Below are 14518 nucleotides of genomic sequence, written 5' to 3' on the forward strand. Positions count from 1 at the left end.
TTCATGCCTCAAGGGCTAGGTGGCGCTGCATATATAACTGAATGTTGTCATAGAGATAACTTCAGGCCTTGACGATAAACATACATGTCAAGTTTGGGATTTTTTGGAACATGTACCGTGGAGTTATCAAGCATATCCTTTTTCATTGTGAAACACAAATTTTGATGCCCCGCCCTCATCATATAGTATTTCGAAAAGTCAAAATTTTTCCCCCTGTCGTTGGCTCAGGTCTTGACATGGTCCAGGCCAAGTCTTAACTCAGTCGGATGAAACGTGTAGGAGAAGTGGGCAAAAGTCTGCCCCCTGTGAATGTGCAAAAATCGTCAAAAATGGGACATTCAAAAATTCGTAGCTCACTTCCTGTTCATTTTAGCATATGGGTACAAGAGACTTTTTTGTAGGTCTTGGGCTCCCTCATACACTTAAAAATATTCGGCGTTCTTGCTTAAACGTACAACCGGGGCTGCTTTGTTAAAAATTTCAAGGGGGCGCTATTGAGTCATTTTTGTAAAAATAGCACAATCAACAATAAAATATTGCTCATTTTACCAGGCCAGATGTGTGTGCCAAGTTTCAGGAGTTTCTGTGCATGTTTAGACCCTCAAAACTGGCGTTGTTTTCTTGGCGAACAGCGCTTAGCCACGCCTACAGCAATTCGCGAAAACTCACAAACTTCGTGTTGTGACATCATGAAGGCCGAAACCCTCCTCTGAGCAAATATGAGGTAGGTCCAGTTAACGTGTTTGGAGAAAAACGTAGAAGAAAATTCGTAAGAAAAAAAATTGCCACTAGGTGGCGCTATCAGTTAGATGAAATGTAAGTTAGTAGATGTCTTTAGAGCTGGACTCTCATCAAATGTGTGAAATTTTGAGAAGATAGGATCATCTCGGTCAAGTTAATGCAGCTTTTATTTTCACGAAAAATCTTCAGATTTTGCGTCACCGTAGCGGCCACGCCCTTTGACGAAAAGTTACAATATTCGGTGTGGGGCATGATCAACATCTTAAGGCTTTTCTGACCAATTTTCAAATGGATCCCTTCAACAAGCTCAGCACAGTAGCTAAAAATGTAAAGTATGACATTTATTGTAACCACTAGGTGGCGCTATATGTATAACTGAATTTTGTCATATAGATGTTTTTAGGCTGTGACTATTACGTTGCCTGAGAAGTTTGAGATTTTTTGGAGCTTGAACATGGGAGTTATTAAGCATTTGCTCTTTCTGGACAAATGAAATTTTAAAGGCAATATTTGATGCTCCGCCCCCGTCGTATAGTATTTCGAAAAGGCAAGATGTTTTGCCCAGCTGTTCTCTTAGGTCTTGAGATGATAAATGCCAAGTTTGAAGTCAATTGGATGAAAAATGTTTGCAAAGGGCGAAAAAGCATGACCACAGTGAATGTGCCAAAATAGGCCAAAATTGGACATTAAAAAATTCATAGCTCACTTCCTGTACATTTTAGCTACATGGTCCCAATAGACTTTTTTGTGCGTCTCGGGGTGCTACACGTGCCTGCCAATTTTCGTTGCTCTAGCTCAAACGTGTCGGGCTTGGTTTTTATTTTTCTACGCTAGGGGGCGCTATAGAGTCGCGTTGTTATAACGACTTCATAATATCAAATTTTTCGCCGGACCTGAGGAGTGTGCAAAGTTTGGTGAGTTTTCGTGAATATTTAGGTACCCAAAATCGCGATTGTTTGCGGAGAATAAAGAAGAAGAAGAAGAATAATAATAATAATAATAATAATAATAATAATAATAATAATAATAATAATAATAATAATTTTTACAAAAACAATAGGGACCTCGCAGCGGTCGCTGCTCGGGCCCTAATAATAATTTTTACAAAAACAATAGGGACCTCGCAGCGGTCGCTGCTCGGGCCCTAACTAGAGCTGCGAGCAGCTATAAAGGGCCCTCGCAGCCCGGGCCACGTTGGGGTCCTTGCACGTTGGGGTACTGGCACGTTGGGGTACTGGCATATTGGAAGCAAAATTTCTTTGAAAATGGCATAATAAACGTTTACATGAAGAATATTTTTTTGCCAGTGTGTGTATCAAGCTCAACGGGTTTTGGTAATTGTTAAGACCTGCAAAAATCAGCGTCCTTTTTTATTTTTAGGCAATGAGTTGCCCTGATTGGTATTTTTTTGTAAAAGTGTATATACACATCATCGCTCGTTGTACTCATTGCACAATGTTACTTTTATTGTCCAAAGGGGCAATCAAAAATGAATAAAACAAAATGGAAACGTACATACGTTTGGATCGGTGTGAAGCCAGTGAACAATTTGAGTGGTGGAAACTAAAAGAATATTCATAAATGACTTAGTTATCACACTTAGAATGAGTGTACATTTTTTGTACAAAATACCGTATGTGGGGTATTTTTTATTTATTTTTTTATATAAGCCTCAAGGGCTAGGTGGCGCTGTATTTATAACTGAATGTTGTCATAGAGAAACCTTCAGGCCTTGATTATAAGCATACATGTCAAGTGTGGGATTTTTTTTGGAGCATGTACCGTGGAGTTATTAAGCATATCCTTCATTCACGATATTGCTTTTAATGTCCACAGAGACTATCAAAAATAAATAAAAATATATATATGTTTGGATAAGTCTGATGCCAGTGAACATTTTGAGTGGTGGACACTAAAAGAATATTCATAAATGACTTAGTTATCACACTTAGAATGAGTTTACATTTTTTGTACAAAATACCGTATGTGGGGTATTTTTTTTTTATGCCTCAAGGGCTAGGTGGCGCTGCATATATAACTGAATGTTGTCATAGAGATAACTTCAGGCCTTGACGATAAACATGCATGTCAAGTTTGGGATTTTTTGGAGCATGTACCGGGGAGTTATCAAGCATATCGTTTTTCATTGCGAAACACAAATTTTGATGCCCCGCCCTCATCATATAGTGTTTCGAAAAGTCAAAAGTTTTCCCCCTGTCGTTGGCTCAGGTCTTGACATGGTCCAGGTCAAGTCTGAAGTCAGTCGGATGAAACGTGTAGGAGAAGTGGGCAAAAGTATGCCCCCTGTAAATGTGCTAAAATCATAAAAAATGGGACATTCAAAAATTTGTAGCTCACTTCCTGTTCATTTTAGCATATGGGTCCAAGAGACTTTTTTGTAGGTCTTGGGCTCCCTCATACACCTAAAAATATTCGTCGTTCTTGCTTAAACGTACAACCGGGGCTGCTTCGTTAAAAATTTCTAGGGGGCGCTATTGAGTCATTTTTGTAAGAATAGCACAATCAACAATAAAATATTGTTCATTTTACCAGGCCAGATGTGTGTGCCAAGTTTCATGTGTTTCTGCGCATGTTTAGACCCTCAAAACTGGCGTTGTTTTCTTGGCGAACAGCGCTTAGCCACGCCCACAGCGATTCGCGAAAACTCACAAACTTCGTGTTGTGACATCATGAAGGGCGAAAGCCTCATCTGAGCAAATATGAGGTAGGTCCAGTTAACGTGTTTGGAGAAAAACGTAGAAGAAAATTCGTAAGAAAAAAAAATTGCCACTAGGTGGCGCTATCAGTAAGATGAAATATAAGTTCGTAGATGTCTTTAGGGCTGGACTCTCATCAAATGTGTCAAATTTTGAGAAGAATAGGATCATCTCGGTCAACTTAATGCAGCTTTTATTGTCACGAAAAATCTTCAGATTTTGCGGCACCGTAGCGACAACACCCTTTGGCGAAAAGTTACAATATTCGGTGTGGGGCATGATCAACATCTTAAGGCTTTTCTGACCAATTTTCAACTGGATCCCTTCAACGAGCTCAGCACAGTACCTAAAAACGTAAAGTATGACATTTATTGTTACCACTAGGTGGCGCTATATGTATAACTGCATTTTATCGTATAGATGTTTTCAGGCCGTGACTATTGCGTTGCCTGAGAAGTATGAGATTTTTTGGAGCTTGAACATGGGAGTTATTAAGCATTTGCTCTTTCTGGACAAATGAAATTTTAAAGACAATATTTGATGCCCCGCCCCCATCATATAGTATTTCGAAAAGGCAAGACTTTTTGCCCAGTTGTTCTCTCAGGTCTTGAGATGATAAATGCCAAGTTTGATGTGAATTGGATGAAAAATGTTTGCAGAGGGGGAAAAAGCATGACCACAGTGAATGTGCCAAAATAGGCCAAAATTGGACATAAAAAAATTCATAGCTCATTTCCTGTACATTTTAGCTACATGGTCCCAATAGACTTTTTTGTGCGTCTCGGGGTGCTACACGTGCCTGCCAATTTTTGTTGCTCTAGCTCAAACGTGCCGGGCTTGGTTTTTATTTTTCTACGCTAGGGGGCGCTATAGAGTCGCGTCGTTATGACGACTTCATAATATCAAATTTTTCGCCGGGCCTGAAGAGTGTGCAAAGTTTGGTGAGTTTTCGTGAATGTTTAGGTACCCAAAATCGTGATCGTTTACGGAGAAGAAGAAGAAGAAGAAGAATTAAATAGACAAGGACCATGGAAAATAGAAATGCATTTGCCGTGCCTTGTGTGTAAAAAGGTGCAGTAAAAGGCCAAAAATGATGCACAATTCCCAAAATAAATTCAAAAGTGTGGACTTTCTGATGTGTGTGCAAAGTTTCATGAAAAGTCGCTCGTTTGATATTCAAAACCAGCATCTGTTTATTTGAAAACATTGCATGGCACAGAGATGGTGTGTGATCAAATAAAAAGCTTTTTGATGACTCTTAATGTGGTGTCGCTGTGCAACACATATGTATTCATGACATAGTGAAGTATTGTGACAGTTTTGTAGGGTCCAGCAAACAGTAAATGTGTGACAGTTATTCAAGAAAAAATGTAGCTTTGAAGCAGGCTAACCAATGACATCATCTAAAGGGGAAAAAAGCACATGAGCAAGCATAGGTATAAGTAGAGGAGAAAAAGAGATGAAAGAAGTGCGAGAGATGGAACAGGAGAGGAATGCAGCTGTTTATGTATAGCTGTTGTAACAGGACAGATTAAATAACACTTTAACCTGGGGTTAACAGCGCCCTAGGACAGATAAACTCTTTAGTGTAAAAGTTTTCTGGGACAGATGAATCCCTTGGGGTCAAAGAGTTTGGGTTAGCACATAGTCTGTCTTAGGATAATGTAACCTCCATGGATGAATTAGTCCTAGGACGCTTTGACCTGCGGGCTAAAACTTCAGGGGGGTTAACCTGTCCTGTTATATTGTGATCATCGTCTTCGTGCATGTCCTCAGTGGCTTCTTCTGTCTGTGTGGCAGCATTTGATACATCTGTAGAACAAAAAAGAATGAAGAATCATGTTAGATCTGTGAAGTTTGGTTGTCTTAGGTGTAGTTTACAGAACAGTCGTGTGCATATTTTTAGCATGGTAGTGTCTTAATACAAATGCATATTATGTAATGCACTGTATATGGATATTACAGACGTAATATTTGACGGTGATCTTATATTCATAGTTTTTGCCCGTTAATAAATAATATAGCTAGTAAGTAATAAGACACGCAAAAATGGTATAGTAGAATCCTCAGGGTCAAAAAGCAATGTTTTAGGATTGTGTGATGAAATGATGAATAAAAGTAAGGATACGACAGGTACATAAATGGTTATATATACACACGGACATATATATTTATACAGTATAACAGTGCCGCATGTATTGGTTTTAAGGAAAGAGTTGAAAAGCAGTGTTCAGAAAAAAGCATAAGACGCACAAAGTACCATTTCACTACATGTAATAAGTTGTCAAGTAGACATGTGAATTAAGTGGTTAAGATAGTGGCTACTGTGCAAGTAAGCTTCAATTGTCTCTAAAAGGTTAGCATATGTGTTCTACATGATATCAATGGCTAGACGTGCTCGTGGAGAAACATTACAAACAGAAAAACACACTAAAGGTGCCTTTAACAAACCTGTTAATAAATGAGAACTTAATACATATATGTATGGCATACTGTATATGATTGAGAAAGTTGTCCTGTTTAGTTTATGTATTGTATACTTACGGAAAAAAGTTGGCAATCTTTGCGTATGGAGATGATTAGAGGGTCTTTATCAAAAGAGAATTTGCTTGTTGATTTGTGCATGTTCTGTAGAAAAGCAAAGGAGTAGAAATAAATACAGTATCATACTTCATAAACATACAAGAAATTTGTAGCTGTATTAACCATTGTTGGTATTTGAAGTGATAATTTAGGAATAGAAGTGTAGTGATTGCAGAATTTATAGAGTGCTTACCTTGTATGACTTTGTAGATGGAAATGTCTTTTGTTGAAAGAGCTCTTTGTTGTCTACTATATATGCAAGGACAAGCATAAGTAGGTGTGGTTATGAAGTACTTGACCATTGAAATAAAGCAGTGGTATCAAATGTATGGACCGTGGTTTGGCTCAGGCCTGCAAAGGGGTTTAATGTGGCACAAGAGATAATCTTGTAAGGTACAAAAAATAATAATAATATAATAGGTATGCCTCTGAGTTTTCACAAATCTAGGTCAAGTCAAGTCATCTTTAGTTATTTTGCGCTTGAATCATCCAATCGGAAATGCTCCATAAAAAATGTATAGAGGGTGCGATTTATTGCAAATTGCACAAGAAATCTCTAAAAATTCATGTTAATGACAAGTCTGATGTGTGTGCAAAGTTTCACGAGTTTTCACACATGTATAGATAAAAAAAAACAAAGCAGCACTTTACTTGGCAACCAATGCATCGCTATAGCAGCAGCGTGCGACAAAATAAAAAACTTTCGATAAATTTGTATCTTAAACATCTTAAGATGAAACACACCAAGTTTGAACACGGTCGGATGAATTTTGTAGGAGGAGTTAAAATATGACCCCTAAAAAAGGCCACAAAAAAAAGTCTACAAATCCCATCATAAATCAAAATGGCGGACTTCCTGTTTGGTTTAGCACATGGTTCCAAGAGACTTTTTTGTACATCGTGGGCTCTTATGTATGCCTCTAAATTATCATAGCGCTAGGTGAAACGTACAACCGGGAATGCTTCGTTAAAGAGGTGTTTTTTTAGCTCAAAATGTGATGCCCGGCCCCTACGGGACTTCCTGTTGGGTTTAGCACATGGCACCAAGAGACTTTTTTGTACATCGTGGGCTGTTACATTTGTCTCCAAATTTTCGTAGCTCTAGCTGCTTCGTACAACTGGGAATGCTTCATTAAGAAGTAATTTTTTCCTTTGCAAACTGTGCATGCCACGGCAACAGCGTGCGACAAAATAAAAAGCTTTCAATAACTTTTCATCTTCAACATCTTAAGATGAATCACACCAAGTTTGGAGATGATCGGATAAACTCTGTAGGAGGAGTTCGTTAAAATAAGACCCCTATGAAATGGCCCAAAAAATGGCAACACGTTCCAAAGTAAATCAAAATGGCGGACTTCCTGTTCGGTTTAGCATATGGTTCAAAAAGAGTTTTTTGTACCTTGAGGGCTGTTACATATGTCTTCAAATATTGGTAACTCTAGGTGAAATGTACAGCCGGGAATGCTTCATTAAGTTAGAATTTTGAAACACAAAATTTGATGCCTCGCCTCTGGCGGACTTCCTGTTAGGTTTAGCATATGGCACCAACAGGCTTTTTTGTAGATCATAGTCTGTTACATATGTGTACCAATTTTCGTAGCTCTAGATTAAACGTACCACCGGCAATGCTTCGTTAAGTAAGAATTTTGAAACTGTAAATTTGATGCCCCGCCACCGTCATATAGTATGTCAAAAACTTTAGATTTTTTACCATGATGTTGTCCCAGGTGTTGAGATGGTACAGCCCAAGTTTGAAGTCAATCGGGTTAACCGTGTAGGAGAAGCGGGCAAAAGTATGACCCCTGTAAATGTGCAAAAATGGGCCAAAATTGGACATTCAAATACTCATACCTCACTTCCTGTCTATTTTAGGGTACACATATCAAAGAGGTTTTTGTTCATCTGGATGTGCTACAGGTGCCACACAATTTTCGTAGCCATAGGACAATCGTAGCGGGACAGGGATCCGTTAAACCTATGTAGGTGGCGCTACAGAGCCATTTTTCTGTTATCATGTATGGCGACTTTAAAATATCAAATTTTTCGCCAGACCCGATCTGCGTGTAAAGTTTGGTGAGTTTTCGTTCATGTTTAGTGCCTCAAAAATGTGGTTGTTTGCGGAAAAGAATAATAACAAAGAAGAAGAAGAAGAAGAAGAACTAGAGCTGCGAGCAGCTATAAAGGGCCCTCGCAACCCGGACCACGTTGGGGTACTTGCACGTCGGGGTACTGGCACGTTGGGGTACTGTCAAATAGGACAAGGACCATCTAAAATGTTTTTGACAAGCCTTGTATGTGCAAAGTTTAATCAAAACGCAAAATATGGTGTGCAATTCCCAAAATAAATTCAAAATGGCGGACTTCCTTTTAGGTTTAGCATACGGCTACAGAATACTTTTTGTAGGTCTTAAGCTAATAGGTATGCCTCCCAGTTTTCACAAATCTAGGTCAAGTCATCTTTAGTTGTGTATCGCTTGAATCATACAATTGGAAATGCTCCATAAAAATGCATAGAGGGCGCTATTGAGCACAACATTGGGTTACTTGCACGTCAGGGTACTGGCACGTTGGGGTACTGTTACATGGAACAAGGACCATTTAAAATGTTAGTTTTTTCCATGCCTTGTCTGTGCAAAGTTTAATGAAAGAGGCCAAAAATGATGTATAATTCCCAAAATAAAATCAAAATAGCGGACTTCCTCTTTGGTTTGGCAAATGGCTACATAATACTTTTTTATAGGTATTAGGCTGATAGGGGTCTGTCCTAATTTTCACAAATCTAGCAGAATCATACAATCGGAAATACTTCATAAAAATGTCTAGAGGGCGCTATTTATTGCAAATTGCACAATAAATCTCTAAAAATTCATGTTCATGACAAGTCTGATGTGTTTGCAAAGTTTCATAAGTTTTCACACATGTATAGATAAAAAAACAAAGCAGCACTTCACTTGGCAAACTGCATCGCTATAGCAGCAGCGTGCGACAAAATAAAAAACTTTTGATAACTTTGCATCTTAAACATCTTAAGATGAAACACACCAAGTTTGAAGACGGTCGGATGAACTTTGTACGAGGAGTTCGTTAAAATATGACAACTGAAAAAGGCCACAAAAAATGGCAACAAATCCCATCGTAAATCAAAATGGCAGACTTCCTGTTTGGTTTATCACATGGTTCCAAGAGACTTTTTTGTACATCGTGGGCTCTTATGTATGCCTGCAAATTATCATCGCGCTAGGTGAAACGTACAACCGGGAATGCTTCGTTAAAGAGGAGTTTTCTAGCTCAAAATGTGATGCCCGGCCCCTGGGGGACTTCCTGTTGGGTTTAGCACATGGCACCAAGAGACTTTTTTGTACACTGTGGGCTGTTACATATGTCTACAATTTTTTGTAGCTCTAGCTACTTCGTACAACTGGGAATGCTTCATTAAGAGGGATTTTTTTCCTTTGCAAAAAGTGCATGCCACGACAACAGCGTGCGACGAAATAAAGAGCTTTCAATAACTTTTCATCCTCAACATCTTAAGATGAGTCACACCAAGTTTGAAGATGATCGGATAAACTCTGTAGGAGGAGTTCGTTAAAATATGACCCCTATGAAATGGCCCAAAAAATGGCAACACATTCCAAAGTAAATAAAAATGGCGGACATCCTGTTAGGTTTAGCATATGGTTCAAAAAGAGTTTTTTGTACCTCGAGGGCTGTTATATACCTCTACAAATTTTGGTAACTCTAGGTGAAACGTACAGCCGGGTATGCTTTGTTAAAGAGGAGTTTTTTAGCTTAAAATGTGATGCCCGGCCCCTGGGGGACTTCCTGTTGGGTTTAGCACAGGGCACCAAGAGACTTTTTTGTACATCTTGGGCTGTTACATATGTCTACAAATTTTCGTAGCTCTAGCTGCTTCGTACAACTGGCAATGCTTCTTTAAGGATATTTTTTTTCCTTTGCAAACAGTGCATGCCATGACAACAGCGTGCGACGAAATACAAAGCTTTCAATAACTTTTCATCTTCAACATCTTAAGATGAATCACACCAAGTTTGAAGATGATCGGATAAACACTGTAGGAGGAGTTCGTTAAAATAAGACCCCAATGAAATGGCCAAAAAAATGGCAACACGTTCCAAAATAAATCAAAATGGCGGACTTCCTGTGAGGTTTAGCATATGGTTCAAAAAGAGTTTTTTGTAGGTCATAGCCTGTTACATATGTGTACAAATTTTCGTAGCTCTAGATTAAACGTACAACCGGCAATGCTTCATGAAGTAAGAATTTTTAAACTCTAAATTTGATGCGTCGCCGACGTCATATAGTATATCAAAAACTTTAGATTTTTTACAATGATGTTGTCCCAGGTGTTGAGATGGTCCATCCCAAGTTTGAAGTTAATCGGGTTAACCGTGTAGGAGAAGCGGGCAAAAGTATGACCCCTGTAAATGTGCAAAACTGGGCCAAAATTGGACAGTCAGATGATCATACCTCACTTTCTGTCTATTTTAGGGTACACACATCAAAGAGGTTTTTGTTCATCTGGATGTGCTACGGGTGCCACACAATTTTCGTCGCCATAGGACAATCGTAGCGGGACAGGGATCCGTTTAACCTATGTAGGTGGCGCTATGGAGCCATTTTTCTGTTATCATGTATGGCGACTTTAAAATATCAAATTTTTCGCCAGGCCTGATGTGCGTGTAAAGTTTGGTGAGTTTTCGTTCACGTTTAGCGTCTCAAAAATGCGATTGTTTGCAGAGAAGAATAATAATAAGAATAACTAGAGCTGCGAGCAGCTATAAAGGGCCCTCGCAACCCGTGCCACGTTGGGGTATTTGCACGTCGGGGTACTGGCACGTTAGGGTACTGTTTCATAAGAAACCGTCTAAATTGTAAATGTTTTGCCATGCTTTTTGTGTTTGTTCACATTGCTATGGAATGCTTTGTCGAGGTATTCGGCTGATAGGTATGCCTCCCAATATTCACACATCTAGCTGAATCATATAAAAAAAAAAAATTCTTTGCAAACAATGCATCGCTACAGCAAAGGCGTGCCACGTTGGGGTACTTGCACGTCGGGGTACTGGCACGTTGGGGTACTGTCAAATAGGACAAGGACCATCTAAAATGTTTTTGACAAGCCTTGTGTGTGCAAAGTTTAATCAAAACGCAAAATATGGTGCGCAATTCCCAAAATAAATTCAAAATGGCGGACTTCCTTTTAGGTTTAGCATACGGCTACAGAATACTTTGTGTAGGTCTTAAGCTAATAGGTATGCCTCCCAGTTTTCACAAATCTAGGTCAAGTCATCTTTAGTTGTGTATCGCTTGAATCATACAATTGGAAATGCTCCATAAAAATGCATAGAGGGCGCTATTGAGCACAACGTTGGGTTACTTGCACGTCAGGGTACTGGCACGTTGGGGTACTGTTACATGGAACAAGGACCATTTAAAATGTTAGTTTTTTCCATGCCTTGTCTGTGCAAAGTTTAATGAAGAAGGCCAAAAATTATGTATAATTCCCAAAATAAAATCAAAATAGCGGACTTCCTCTTTGGTTTGGCAAATGGCTACATAATACTTTTTTGTAGGTCTAGCATAATCATACAATCGGAAATGCTTCATAAAAAGGTCTAGAGGGCGCTATTTATTTCAAATTGCACAATAAATCTCTGAAAATTCATGTTCATGACAAGTCTGATGTGTTTGCAAAGTTCCATGAGTTTTCATGTGTATAAAAAAAAAAAGCAGCACTTGACAAACAATGCATTGCTATGGCAACAGCGTGTTACAAAATAAAAAACTTTCGATTACTTTGCATCTTAAACATCTTAAGATGAAACACACCAAGTTTGAAGACAGTCGGATAAATTTTGTAGGAGGGGTTCGTTAAAATATGACCCCTGAAAGTTTTTCCTTGCCCGGTTGGAGGGTTAGATCAGGGGATGTCGCAACTTGTTTGTGGTTAAGTGCTACAGAAGTAAATGTGTCTTAACAACCTCATGATTGAATGTGTTTTCAATTATCTAGGATGTGATTGGATTGTATCAATTAAATGTTCTTATAACTGATTCAGTGAGTAGTAAAAATAGTGTGTCAAGTATAATGACATGAAATATAAGGAATACAAAAAACAAAACAAGAACCCTCTAAATTACACATTTTGTTCCAGGCTTTATGTGCGTGCATAGTTTGAGTATACACCTAGGTTTAGGCCAGGAGTGTTCAAACCTTTTGCAAAGAGGGCCGGGTATGGTAAGGTGAGAATGTGTGGGGCCTAATCAACCATTTAGTTTAGCCTGACATAATTTTTTTACATGCATATGTAAATATATATATGTGGACAAATGTGTACATATGTCTACAAATTTTTGTAGCTCGAGCTGCTTCGTCCAACTGGGAACGCTGCATTAAGAAGGATTTTTTTTTCCTTTGCCAACAGTGCATGCCACGACAACAGCGTGCGACGAAATAAAAAGCTTTCAATAACTTTTCATCGTCAACATCTTAAGATGAATCACACCAAGTTTGAAGATGATCGGATAAACTCTGTAGGAGGAGTTCGTTAAAATAAGACCCCTATGAAATGGCCAAAAAAATGGCAACATGTTCCAAAGTAAATCAAAATGGCAGACTTCCTGTTAGGTTTAGCATATGGTTCAAAAAGAGTTTTTTGTACCTCGAGGGCTGTTACATATGTCTTCAAATTTTGGTCACTCTAGGTGAAACGTACAGCCGGAAATGCTTCATTAAGTAAAAATTTTGAAATGCAAAATTTGATGCCCTGCCTCTGGCGGACTTCCTGTTAGGTTTAGCATATGGCACCAACAGGCTTTTTTGTAGATCATAGTCTGTTACATATGTGTACCAATTTTCGTAGCTCTAGATTAAACGTATAACCGGCAATACTTCAGATGAAACATGCCAAAGAATGAAGACAATCTGATAAGTTTTGTAGAAAATATGAGGCCTATAAAAGGCCCCCAAAAAATGGCTACAAATAGCAAAGTAAATCAAAATGCCGGACTTCCTGTTTGGCTTAGCATATGGTTCTAAAAGACTTTTTTGTACATCGTGGGCTCTTATGTATGCCTCCAAATTATCATTGCGCTAGGTGAAACATACAACCGGGAATGCTTCGTTAAAGAGGAGTTTTTTTTAGCTCAAAATGTGATGCCCGGCCCCTGGGGGACTTCCTGTTGGGTTTAGCACAAAGCAGCAAGAGACTTTTTTTGTACATCGTGGGCTGTTACATATGTCTACAAATTTTCGTAGCTCTAGCTGCTTCGTACAACTGAGAATTCTTCATTAAGAAGAATTTTTTTCCTTTGCAAACAAGTGCATGCCACGACAACAGCGTGCAGCGAAATAAAAAGCTTTCAATAACTTTTCATCTTCAACATCTTAAGATGAATCACACCAAGTTTGAAGATGATCGGATAAACTCTGTAAGAGGAGTTCGTTAAAATAGGACCCCTATGAAATGGCCAAAAAAATGGGAACACGTTCCAAAGTAAATCAAAATGGTGGACTTTCTGTTAGGTTTAGCATATGGTTCAAAAAGAGTTTTTTGTACCTTGAGGGCTGTTACATATGTCTTTAAATTTTGGTAACTCTAGGTGAAACGTACAGCCGGGAATGCTTCATTAAGTAAGAATTTTGAAACTCCAAATTTGATGCCCCGCCTCTGGCGGACTTCCTGTTGGGTTTAGCATATGGCACCAACAGACTTTTTTGTAGGTCATAGTCTGTTACATATGTGTACCAATTTTCGTAGCTCTAGGTTAAACATACAACCGGCAATACTACGTTTAGTAAGAGTTTTGAAACTCTAAATTTGATGCCCCACCGCCGTCATATAGTATGTCGAAAACTTTAGATTTTTTACCATGGTGTTGTCCCAGGTCTTGAGATGGTACATCCCAAGTTTGAAGTCAATTGGATTAACCGTGTAGGAGAAGCAGGCAAAAGTATGACCCCTGTAAATGTGCAAAAATTGGCCAAAATTGGACATTTAAATACTCATATCTCACTTCCTGTCTATTTTAGGGTACACACATCAAAGAGGTTTTTGTTCATCTGGATGTGCTACAGGTGCCACACAATTTTCATAGCCGTCGGACAATCGTAGCGGGCCAGGGATCTGTTTAACCTATGTAGGTGGCGCTATGGAGCCATTTTTCTGTTATCACCTATGGCGACTTTAAAATATCAAATTTTTCGCCAGGCCTGACGTGTGTGTAAAGTTTGGTGAGTTTTCGTTCACGTTTAGTGTCTCAAAAATGTGATTGTTTGCGGAAAAGAATAATAACAAATAAAAAGAAGAAGAATAATAAGAATTCCTTGAAAAACAATAGGGACCTCGCAGCGGTCGCTGCTCGGGCCCTAATAATAATAAGAATAATAATAATAAGAATTCCTACAAAAACAATAGGGCCTCGCAGCGGCACCGCCGCCGCCGCTGCTCGGGCCCT

The 14518-nt window shown here is 38.9% G+C and overlaps 1 protein-coding gene and 1 long non-coding RNA gene across 2 annotated transcripts in view; both read right to left on the reverse strand.

The window, feature by feature from the left end:
• fam162a (family with sequence similarity 162 member A) overlaps window positions 1-14518 on the reverse strand; it is a 92369-nt gene that overhangs the window by 51936 nt on the left and 25915 nt on the right. The gene's annotated exons all lie outside the window — the stretch shown is intronic.
• Window positions 4627-6088, reverse strand: LOC144009092 (uncharacterized). The gene is made up of 2 exons (XR_013280833.1): window positions 6003-6088; window positions 4627-5270 (listed from the first exon to the last, which is right to left on the reverse strand). It is a non-coding gene; the product is annotated as an uncharacterized LOC144009092 (long non-coding RNA).

This window comes from Festucalex cinctus, chromosome 20 (genome assembly GCF_051991245.1).
Source record: "Festucalex cinctus isolate MCC-2025b chromosome 20, RoL_Fcin_1.0, whole genome shotgun sequence".
Lineage (NCBI taxonomy): Eukaryota > Metazoa > Chordata > Actinopteri > Syngnathiformes > Syngnathidae > Festucalex > Festucalex cinctus.